Below are 12,760 nucleotides of genomic sequence, written 5' to 3' on the forward strand. Positions count from 1 at the left end.
TTTTTTTTTTTTTTAAGCTTTTATTATGAAATGCACTCAAACGATCGTATTTTGTTTCTTTCATTGCAATGATTACAATCCCCTCCATGCATTATCATTTAACAGTATTTGCTTCTAGTCCCTCAGTATTTGTTTGTTTGTTTTTCAATGTACCCCAAAACATGCAGGAATATATAATTGTTTAAAAAACCAAAGGGCACATTCTGCAAGCCAACCTCCTGCCCACCAGTACACAGTCTTTCTCTTTCCATGAGTCTAGAGTCCTCAGCTGCTCTATCTCTCCATGCCATCTCTCTGCCTACATCTCTGGTGTCCCTGCTTCTCTGCCTAGGGTCCCATGTTCTACTTATGCTCTTCTCTCTTGATGGTCCTAGGGTCCTCTGTTCCAAGAATATAAGATTAATTATCCCCCCTAGTTTTTACACTACTTCTACATTTACAGTTGTGACAATCACAATTAGTCATGATAACAATTACTCACTATTGAATCAAAAGAGTCCTAGCCCAATCTCCTTTTACCAGTCCATCTAGACAAGAGGAAAACTATTCAGTGGGGATTCTACCTTCCCCCACACACTCTGGAATGCCCTCTTGAAAACTTGTAAGTCAGCCACTTCATGCCGTTATGGGATCCCCACTATGTTTTAGGTAGCCAGTGTCTAAGTTGCCCATTCTTATCAACCCTGACTATATTAGGCTTCATCTTTGATGTGAAGACTTCTTCCCTCTTGGTTGATGTTTTGAGCTACTACATTCATAAGTATAGGTCAAGCTCATCAAATTGTAGCAATTTATATTGCTTCCTTTATCAAATTTCTTTATTTTCTCTAGTAAAACTCTGGTCATCAAGCCATCAAAGCTAGGTCAAATGTGTACTATCTGCATGTTGGGGCATTCTTGTGCATCTCCCCCCACTTCATATCAGCTGGATGCTTCACTTCAGCTGTAGCCCACCATGACTAGGTCAGTGTCCATGGGCTCAGGAGTTCCCAAGTCTCCCCAAATTTTGGACCAACCAGTACTTCCTCTTCACTCTCTCATCTCAAGGTCAACAGGAGTCTATGGAAGATGGTCGAACTCAGTTCATGTCTTCATTACTATCTTTCCACTACTTCCACTCACTTGTAGACCAAAGCAGTCACCAGCGAACTTACATGGCTACTCACGTGTTCCTTTTGAGTTTCAGTCTTGGAGAGGTGTTTGTCCTGAGGGGACTTAATAGCTTGCCTTGACGGCTCCCTGGTGAACTGCTTGCTTGGTCTTATAATAGCTAAACAAACTGCTGTTTTAGTTTTTGGTTTTTCCTGCTGGTCTTTCTTTCAAGAAGTATCTTCTGGCTTTCCAACCTGATTCTATTGCTATGGCTCCCACAAAGAAGGGTGGCGAGAAGAAGGGTCATTCTGCTATCAACGAAGTGATGACCAGAGAGTACACCATCAACATTCACAAGTGCATCCATGGAGTAAGCTTCAAGAAGCATGCCTCTCTAGCACTCAAGGAGATTCGGAAATTTTCCATGAAGGAGATGTGAACACCAGATGTGCGCATGGACACCAGGCTCAACAAAGCTGTTTGGGCCAAAGGAATCAGAAACATCCCGTACCATATCCGGGTGCAGTTGTCCAGAAAATGTAATGAGGATGAAGATTCACCAAACAAACTCTATACACTGGTGACCTATGTGCCTGTCACCACCTTCAAAAACCTACAGACAGTCAATGTGGATGAAAACGAACAGTTTATGATCAAATAAATGTATAAATCTGCCTTCAAAAAAAAAAAAAAAAGAAGTATCTTCTGTTCCTCTAGCAGCTCTGGACTGGTCTGCATGTCAAGTGGGAATGTCCCACCTCAACCACTAGTTTTTAAGTAAAGTTTTTCTATAAATTAATGTCAGGTAATAGACATATGCAGTCTGATGCTGTCAAGTCGATCCCTATAGAACAGAGTAGAATTACCCCATAGGGTTTCCAAGGCTGTGAATCTTTATAGAAAAAGACTACCACATCTTTCTCTGGTGGAGTGGCTGGTGGGTTCAAACTGTTGACTTTCAGGCTGTCAGCCAAGTGCTTTAACCACTGTACTACTAGGGTTCCTTCAGTAGAAAGTTGGTAAGTGCTGTCAAGTCAGTTCCAACTTTTAGCAACCCTGTAAACGGTTTCTGAGGAGTGGCTGGTGGGTTTGAACTGCCAATTTTACAGCGTTCCAGTGCTTATCCTATAGCACCATACCATGACTCCTATATAGTGATGTGGAATTATATAAAATAAATGCAAAAGACTATGGGAAAGTAAATAAAATAAATCCACTAGGTTTCACTCTATTACAGAGAATATTACATCCTGTTTTCCCTGTGTAGAAGCAGAAAAACCCATTTTAGTACTGATTATTTGGACTGGATTCTTCCTAGAAGAAATGATACCAAAATCCTTTTTTTTTTTTTTTTTTAATTCTACCATCTTCTACCTCCCTCAACCCCCACCCCCCCAGTCAACACAGGCACACGCTGAAAAACAGTGACAACTCACAACCAAGGCCATGTGAAGGAACATGAATTCCCATGGAAGGAAAACCCATCCATTAATAAAGACTGAAGTTGGATAGCTTTCCAAGCTGTTTTAGGAAGTTTGTTTATTTCTCACAATAAACTTATTATCTTGCAAAAACTAGAGTGGTAAGCAAAAGACAAGAAATGATCCCTTTCTTCTGTAGCTAATCTGTATGTCCCTATTCCTATTGTCTAAGATTTTATTCACTTCTTGAATATGTTTCACAAAGCACTATATGGGATCCAGTGTTGTGTGAATAACAGGATCCTCTTTTGAAAGGAACATGAGAAATACTCAAGCAAAATCTCATAGGATTATTTACTGCAGGACTTCTCAGAACTTTTAATATGCTAATGTTAATTTTAAAACATGTACATGTATATGTATAAGAAGATCTGAGGCAAGAAAACAATCAAAGTACTTAGGACTGTCTGGGACTGCCTTACTTTACTAAAGCAAGCTAGTATATTTGGGCATTTATGAACCGGCAATGACAGGAAATAGACCAATTATGTTCACTGTCTATCTATACCATGAGCCCTGGTATCATAGTGGTAATGTTTTGGGCTGCAAATGCCAGGTCAGCAGTTCAGATCTACCAGGTGCTCAGCTGAAGAAAAATGAGGTTTTCTGCTTCCATAAAGATTTACAGCCTTGGTTTGTAATGAATTTGAACTGACTCTGTGGCACACCATCACTACTACCATCAGGTATACCATGGGCTGCAAGAAGAATGAACAAATCTGTTTTTGAAGAAGTATACAGATTGCTCCTTAGAAGCTACAATGGCAAGATTTCATTCATACTTTGGACATGCTATCAGGAAGGATCGGTCCTTAGAGAAGGACATCATATTTGGTAAAATGGAGGATAAGCTAAAAAGTGGAAAACCTTCAACAAGAAGGACTGACACAATGGCAACAGAAATGGGTTCAAACATAACAACCATTGTGAGGATGGCGTAGGGCCAGACAGTGTTTCCTTCTGTTGTTCATAGAGTTGCTATGAGTCAGAACTCAAAGGCACATAACAACAACAGATGTTTACTATAACTGTCCTTGATAGTTTTCTGGCTTCATCTCAGTCTTTTGATGAACATATTTTTTATAAATGAATGTAGATATTATCTTTGTTCTAAATGTTTAAGACATTTTCCTTAAACAACCTAAGGACCATCTATCTGTCAATTTGTCATACTGTGGTGGCTTGCATGTTGCTGTGGTTCTGGAAGCTATGTCATGGGTATTTTAAATACCAGCAGGGTCACCCATGGCACACAGATGTCAGCTGAGCTTCCAAACTAAGATAGACTAGGAAGAAAGAGAGACTACTGCCAAATGTTTAGTCACTGAAAACTCTATGACTGGCAATGGAACAATGTCAGCACCAGAATATTGAATATTAAAACATGATGAAGAGCACCAGAATATTGTCAGATACAGTATCACAAGATGAGCCCTTCAGGTTGGAAGGCACTCAAAATACGACTCAGGAAGAATGGCTTCCTCAAAGTAAAGTTGACAGTGATGACACGAATGGAGTAAAGTTTATGGAACCTTTATTTGTTGATGGGCACACTTCAAAATGAGAAGAAATAGCTGTAAACATCCATTAATAATTGGAACATGGAATGTTCAAAGTATGAATCTAGGAAAATTGGAAGTTGTCAAAAATTAAATGGAACTTGTAAACATCGATATCCTAGGCATTCAGTGAGCTGAAATGGACTGGAATTGGTCATTTTGAATCTGACAATCACATGGTTTACTATGCCAGGAATGATAAGTTGAAGAGGAATGGTGTCACATTAATCATCATAAAGAGCAGTTCAAGATCTCTCTTGAAGTAATAATGCTGTGTGTGATAGGATAATATGCAATCCTGGTGTGGTTCTGTGGGTTAACGCGCCAGACTGCAAAGCCATTAGAACTGCGAAGTCGGTGGTTCAAGCTCACCAGCTGCTCCTCAGAAACCCTATACAGGGTCACTATGGGTCGGAACTGACTCAACAGCACTTAACAACAACAGCATATGGAAGACTAGTTAATACAACTAGTCTAATGTGTCCCATTATTCAAATTTATGCACCAACCACTAAAACCAATGAAGATGAAATTGAAGAATTCTACCAACTTGTTTAGTTTGAAATTAAGCATGAAATCAACATGTAATAATAATTACTGGCAGCTGGAACACAAAGGTTGGAAACAAAGAGGAAGGATCAGTAGTTGGGAAATATGGCCTTGGTGATAGAAATGATACTCAAGATCACATGGTAGAATATTGCAAGACCAATGACTTTTTCATTTCATATACCTTTTTAACAACATAAAAGATGACTATACATATGGACCTCACCAGATGGAATATATAGAAATCTATTTGACTACATCTGTGGAAAGAGAAAGTGAAAAAGCTCCTTATCATCAGCCAAAACGAGGCCTGGGCAGATTGTGCAATAGACCATGAATTACTCATATGCAAGATCAGGCTGAAGCTGAAGAAAATTCAAACAAGTCCACGGGAGCCAAACTATGACCTTAAACATATTCCACCTGAATTTAGAGATCATCTCAAGAACATATTTGATGCATTAGACACTAATGACCAAAGACCAGAAAAGTTGTGGGATGACATCAAGAACATCATACAGGAAGAAAGCAAAAGGTCATTAAGAAGACAAGAAAGAAGGAAAGACCAAAATGGTTGTCAACAGAGGCTCTGATGCTTCCTCTCTAGTGTTGAGAAGCTAAAGCAAATGGAAGAAATGAAGAAGTAAAAGAGTTGATCAGAAGATTTCAAAGGTCAGTTCAAGAAGAAAAACTCAAATATTATAACAAAATGTGCAAAGACCTGGAGTTAGAAAACTCAAAGGGAAGAACACACTTAGCATTCATCAAGCCGAAAGAACTGAAGAAAAATTTGTGCCTTGACTTCAAATATTGAAGGATTCTTTGGGCAAAATACTGAATGACAGAGAAATAATCAGAAGAAGATAGAAGGAACACAGAGTCACTGTACCAAAAAGAACTGGTTGATGTTCAACCATTTCAAGAGGGAGCATATGATCAAGAACCGGTGGTATGGAAGGTGCAAGTCCAAGGTGCAATGAAGGCAATGGCAAGGAAAAGACTCTGGGAATTGATTGGATATGAATCAAAACCTCTCAACAAACTGAGATGGCACTGGAGGCACTCACTCATCTATGCCTAGAAATATGGAAACAGCTATCTGGCCAACTGTTTGGAAGAGATCCGTATTTGTGCCCTTTCCAAAGAAAGGTGACCCAAAGTACTAAGGGCATCATCAGACAATATCATTAATATTGCAATTTATGCAAGTAAAATTTTGCTAAAGAGAATTCAGAAATGGCTGCAGCAGTGCATTAATAGGAAACTGCCAGAGGTTCAAGCTGGATTCAGATGAGGACATGGAACAAGGGATATCATTGCTGACATCAAATGGATCTTGGCTGGAATTAGAGAATACCAGAAAGAGGTTTGTTAATGATAAGTGCCATCGAGTCGGTTCCGACCCATAGCGACCCTGTACAGGGTTTCCAAGGGTGTAAATCTTTACGGGAGTAGAAAGTCTCATCTTTCTCCCGCGGAGCAGCTGGTAGTTTCGAACCACTGACCTTAAGGTTCGCAGCCTGATTCGTAACCACTACGCTACCAGAGCTTCTTAGAAAGAGGTTTACTTGTGCTTTATTGTCTATATGAAGTCGTTCATCTGTGTGGATCATGACAAGCTATGGACCACATTGTAGATACAGTATGAGTATTACGGAACACTTTATTGTGCTCATGAGGAACATGTACATGTAGAACAAGAGGCAGCTGTTAGAACAGCATAAGGGAACACTGAATGGTTTGAAATTAGGCAAGGTGCTAGGGTTGTATACCTTCACTATACTTATTCAATATCTATGCTGAGCAAATTATTTGAGAAGCTAGACTATATGAAGAAGAACATGGCATCAGGATTGGAAGTAGACTCATTAACAGCCTGTGATACACAGATGATACAACCTTATTTGCTGAAAATGAAAAAGACTTAAAGTATTGATGAAAATCAAAGTCCATAGTCTTTGATATGGATTGCACCTCAATGTAAAGAAAAGAAAAAAATCTCACCACTAGACTAATAAATAACATCATGATAAATGGAGAAAAGATTGAAGTTGTCAAAGACTTCATTTTGCTTGGATATGCCATCAGCACTCATGGGTGCAACAGTCAATAAATCAAATAACATATTTCATAGAGCAAATCTTCTGCATAAGACCTTTTAAAGTGTTCAAGAGCAAAGATGTCAGTTTGAGGACTAAAGTGTACCTGACCCAAGGCATGATATTTTCAGTAGCCTCGTATGCATGTGAAACTTGAACAGTGAATAAGGAAGATAATAGAAGGATTGATGCATTTGAGTTATTGTGTTGGAGAAGAATATTAAAAGTACCATAGACTGCTAGAAGAAGAAACCAATCTGTGTTGGAAGAAGTACAGATAGACTGCTCCTTGGAAGCCAGGATGGGAAAACTTCATCTCTCATACTTTGGACATATTGTCAGTAGGTACCAGTCCCTGAAGTGTGGCACTGTGGGTTAATGTGCCAGACTGCAGAGCCATTTGAACTGCAAGGTTGGCAGTTCAAGCTCACCAGCTGCTCCTCAGAAACCCTATGCAGGTTCACTATGGGCAATTAACAACAACAATCAAGTCCCTGAAAAAAAAACATCATTCTAGGTAAAGTGCAAGGTCAGAGAAATAGAGGAATGCCTCCAATGAAATGGAGAAGCAGCAGGATGGGGCAGTGTTTTGTTCTGTTGTGCATAAGGTTTCTATGAGTCAAAATTTATTTGATGGCACCTAGCAGCAAGAACCATCTATTAGTACAGATGATCACAATTCAGAATCACAATTAGAGCATTATATCTGTTATGGTTGTTTCTCTTCAAGTAAAAGTAAACTCCACTAACATGGCTTAAACAAATATTGTAGTGTTAGGTGCTAATGAGTTGTTTCTGACTCATAGCCATCTTATATACAACAGAAGGAAACAAAATTGTTATGTCTGAGTCACTGTTGCTGACACCATGTCAGTTCATCTCACTGGGGCTCTTCCTCATTTTCACTGACCCTCCTGCCTGACAACATGTCCAAAGAACAAGAGACAAAGTCTTGCCATTCTTGTTCTTCTGATAGTCCATGGTACTTTAATATTCTTCTGCAACACTGTAATTCAAATGCATCAATTTTTCTATGGACTTCCTTATTCATTGTCCAATTTTCATACACATATGAGGCTATTAAAAAACACCATGGCTTGGCTTCAATGAATGGATGATCAGAGTTCAACCAGAAGAAGAAAGAAGAGGGAAAAAAGAATAATCTAATACAATTTGATGAACTTGACACACACCTATGGAAGCAATAGCTCAAAAGAGTGAACAAATCTTCCCAGCAAGGATCATTCCCACCTCCTCCGCACATGGAGAGGACAGGGATGGGCAACTTAGGTATTGGCTACCCAGAATGGGGGTGCTACAGAGACAAGAAGTGACTGGCTTACAAGCTTTCAGGAGGAAACCTAGATCCAGAGGGCATGGAGCAAGTTAGAATCTCCACTGAGTAGTATTCAATCTGTCTAGGCAGGGCAATAAATCCTTTGATTTCATGAGTGCTGCTTCCATGAGCATTGATTGTGGATCCAAGTAAAACGAAGTCTTTGACAACCTTGTCTTTTCTCCATTTATCCTGATATTATTTATTGGTCCTGTTGTGAGAATTTTTGTTTTCTTTCCATTGATGTCCAATCCATACTGAAGACTACAGTCTTTGAACTTCATTATTAAATATGTCAAATCCCCTTGACCACCAAAAAACTAGGATGTATCATCTGCATATTATAGATTGTTAATGAATCTACCTTCAATCCTAATACCACGTTATTCATATAATCCAGTTTCTCGAATTATTTGTTCAGCATACAGATTAAATAAGTATGGTCAAAGGATACAATTCTGCTGCACACTATACTGATTTTAAAATATGCAGTATCCCTTAGTTCTGTTCAAACCATTGCCTTTTGGCCCATGTAAGGGTTGCTCATGAGGAATTCCAGTGGTCTGAAATGCCCATTCTTCACAATGTTGTCCATAGTTTATTATGATCCACACAGTTGAATGCTTTTGCATAGTCAATTAAGCACAAGTAAACAACTTTCTGCTGTTCTCTGCTTTCATCCAAGACCCATCTGACGTCAACAGTGATATCCCTCATTCCACATCCTCTTCTGAATCCAGCTTGAATTTCTGGCTGCTCCCTGTCAATGTACTGCTGCAATTGTTTCTGCATTGTCTTCAACAAAATTTTACTTGCATGCTTTATTCATGATATTGTTTGATCATTTCTGCATTCCATTGGTCCTCTTTCTTTGGGGTGGGCAAAAATATGCATCTCTTACAGTTAGTTGGCGAGGTAGCTGTCTTCTATATTTCTTGGTATGGAAGAATGAGGGTTTTCAGTGCTGCATCAGTATGTGAAAACATTTCAATTTTTATTCTATCAGTTTCTGAGGATTTGTTTTCTGCCAATGCCTTCTTCCTTCAATACCATTGATTCTTGATCATATGGTACCTTTTGAAATAATTGAATATGTACCAATTCTTTTTGGTACAATTACTGTGTATTCCATCTATCTTTTTTGCCCTCCCCCTACTACTTATTGCCCTCCCCATCAGCTGACTTATCATGCATCTATCCCCATCCACCTTCTTTTGATACTTCCTGCATCATTCAATATTTTGCAACTAGAATATTTCACTATTGTTAGTTGAGGCTTGGGGGTTTTTTCCTTTCTTTCTTTTAGTTTAAGAAATGTTGAGCATGTTCTTTCCTTTTGGTTTTCTAACTTCAGATCTTGGCACATTTCATTGTAATATTTTACCTGTCTTCTCAGGCACAAATAGGTTGTGGTTTTTTTGCCCTTCATGTGATGAGTAGTTGTGAGATGAATACTCTGGGCCTGGGTGTTCTGGTTCCCAAAACACCTGGTTCCTTCTATCATCCCACTCAACTATCCTCCGAATGGTTGTAAGTTGGCTATTGATGCTTTCCTTAGTGCACCAACATTCCAGACAAGAATAGGGAAGAGAAGAAGGCAAAAGATCTATGTCTCTTTATCAAGAAAACAAAACCTTTTCCAAAGCTTCACCCACTAGATTTCAAATTGTATCTCAATGGACAGAAAAGTTCACCTGGCTACTTTTAGCTATATGAAAGTCTGAGTAATTGAATTCCTTAGTTGGGCACACTGGAATTCTTCTGGTAACATGGGATAAGTCTGGAGTATTGGCTAGTATCTCAGCTCTGACACTCCATAGTTATGTGATGGTAGGTGATGCATTTTCATCATTGATAAAATAGAGATAATAAGATGGTTACAAAGTTAACTAAATAAATAGTTATAAAATGTTTAAAATATTATGTGGTATGTTGTAATATAACAGCAAATATGAAATATAAATAAAATGCAAAAAAATGGAAATAAAATATTACTAATATAGGAAACAGAACTTGTGTATTACCCAATTAATAGTATATTGGAGTCCTGATGTAGCACTTTAGGATAAGCACTGGACTGCTAACTGAAAGGTCAGCTTTTCAAACTCACCAGCCTCTCCTTGGGAATGCTAAATGATGTTATCATGAGTTTGAACTGACTCAGTGGTACTTAATAACAACAACAAAAAGAGTTTTATTAATTTCTTGAGCTAAAGAATGTTAGTATTCTAAAGAAAGGTGATCTTACAGAATATGGAAGTCATTGGATAATATTATTAATATCACATGAACGTAAAATTTTGTTGACGATAATTAAAATACAGTTGCTATTGTTCATTGACAGGCAGCTGCCAGAAATTCAAACAGAAGTCAGAAGAGGACTTGGAACTAGGGATATCATTTCTGATGTCAGATGGATCTTAACTGAAAGTAGAGAATACATGAAAGTCGTTTACTTGTGCTTTAGTGACTATGCAAAAGCATTCAACTGTGTGGATCATGATAAACTATGGATAACATTGTAAAGAATGAGCATTCCCGATTATTTAATTATGCAAATCTGGAACCTGTACATAGACCAAGAGTTAGTGGTTCAAGCACAACAAGAAGACACTGTCTGGTTTAAAATCAGGAAAGATGTCTGGCAGAGTTGTATGCCTTCACTATACTTATTCAATATGTGGAGTCCTGGTGTGGCATTGCACTGCTCACTGAAAGGTTAGTGGTTCCTTGAAAAGACTATGCAGGGTCGCTATGAGTCAATGGCACTTAACAACAATAACAACATTCAATACGTATGCTAGATAAATAACCCAAGAAGCTGGACTGTATGAAGAAGAAGGTGACATTAGGATTGGAGCAAGGCTCATTAACATCTTGAGATAAGCAGATGACACAACTTTGCTAGCTGAAAAGAAAGAGTACTTGAGGCATTTACTGATGAAGATAAAAAATATATTCTTCTTCAGTATGGGCTGCACCTCAATGTAAAGAAAACAAAAATCCCCACAACTGGGCTAATAAACATCATGATAAATGAGTAAAAGTTGAATTTGTCAAAAATGTCATTTTACTGGAATCCACAATCAATGCTCATGCAAACAGCAGTCAACAAATCAACTTATTGCATTGGGAAAATCTGCTTCAAAAGTCCTCTTCAAAGTGTTGAACAAAGATGTCACTTTGAGAATTAAACCCAAGCCATGGTGTTTTCAATTGCCTCATAAGCATGTGAAAGCTGTACAATGAATAAGGAAGACTGGAGAATAATTAACACTTTCGAATTATGGTGTCGATGAAGAATAGTGGAAGTACTGAGGAGTTCCACAAACAAATCTATCTTGGAAGAAATACAGCCAGAGTTCTCCTTAGAAGTGAGGAGGGCATGACTTTGTCTCAGATACTTTGGAACTTTGGATATGTTATCAACAAGGACTAGTCTTTGAAAAAGGCCATACTTGGTAAAATAGAGGGCCAGTGAAAAAAGGAAGACCCCCAATGAAGTGAACTAACATAATGGCTGCAACAATGGGCTCAAACATAACAATTTTAAGGATGGTGTAGGACTAGGTCGTGTTTTGTTCTGTCGTGCATGGGCTTGCTACAAGTTGAAGCTTATACAACAGTACCTGTCTTACTTATCTAGTGCTGCTGTCACAGAAACAAGGGGATGCCTTTCCCAAACAGAAATTTATTCTGTCACAGTTTAGGAGGCTAAAAGTCCAAGTTCAGAGTGCTGGCTGTAGGGAAAACCTTTCTCTCTTTGTTGGCTCTGCAGAAAGGTCTTTGTCTCTTCAGCATCTGTAGGTTCAACATTCCTTGGAGATAGCCATGTGTCTTGGCATCAATCATCCTCTGGGTCTAGGAGCTTCACAGTACAGAGACCCCAAGCCCAAAGGACACTCCATTCCCACTCTGCTTTCTTGGTGATGGCAGATACCTCTGAGCTCCACTTGCCGGTTTAATCTCTTTTATATCTTGAAAGAGATTGACTCAAGGTACATCCTAATTATGTAGGTTACATTCCGCCTCATTAACCTCATAGAAATTAGGATTTACATACCCCTCAGATCAAGGGCTGATCCCATCAGATCCCAAAATGGTGGAAGTGATTATATTATATCTCGTCATGGGGTTGCTACATCTTAATGGTCAAACAATGGAGAATTCTCACACAGCCAAATTGACACAAAACTTTAAGTACCACAGCAGCTAACAAAAACAGCCAGATCCGTTTTGGAAGAAGTGTAGCCAGAGTGCTCCTTGGAGGCCAAGATGACCAAACTTTGTCTCTCATACTTAGGACATATTGTCAGGAGGGAGCAGTTGCTGGAGTGGGATATCATGTTTGGTAAGGTAGAGGGTCAAAGGAAAAGAGGAAGATCCTCAACGAGATGGATCGGCCAAGTGGCAGCATTGATGGATTCAAGTGTGGCAACAATAGTGAGGTTGGCCCAGGATCGAGCAGTGTTTTGTTCTGCTGTGCATAAGGTCACCATGGGTTGGTACCGACTCGATGGCCCCTAACAACAACAACAAAAACAGCAACAAAGAGTGTTAAACAAGAACCCTCCCACCTCCTTTATAGAAACAAGAGTATTGATGACTTTATAAAGGTTGTCTCCTTTCTTCTGTCAAGGAAAG

The 12,760-nt window shown here is 38.9% G+C and overlaps 1 pseudogene; it reads left to right on the top strand.

The window, feature by feature from the left end:
• Positions 1–1,360: 1,360 nt before the first annotated feature.
• LOC102830799 lies at positions 1,361–1,753 on the top strand (annotated as a pseudogene).
• The last annotated feature ends 11,007 nt before the right edge of the window (positions 1,754–12,760 follow it).

The sequence above is a fragment of the Chrysochloris asiatica genome, unplaced genomic scaffold (assembly GCF_000296735.1).
Source record: "Chrysochloris asiatica unplaced genomic scaffold, ChrAsi1.0 scaffold00232, whole genome shotgun sequence".
Taxonomy (NCBI): domain Eukaryota; kingdom Metazoa; phylum Chordata; class Mammalia; order Afrosoricida; family Chrysochloridae; genus Chrysochloris; species Chrysochloris asiatica.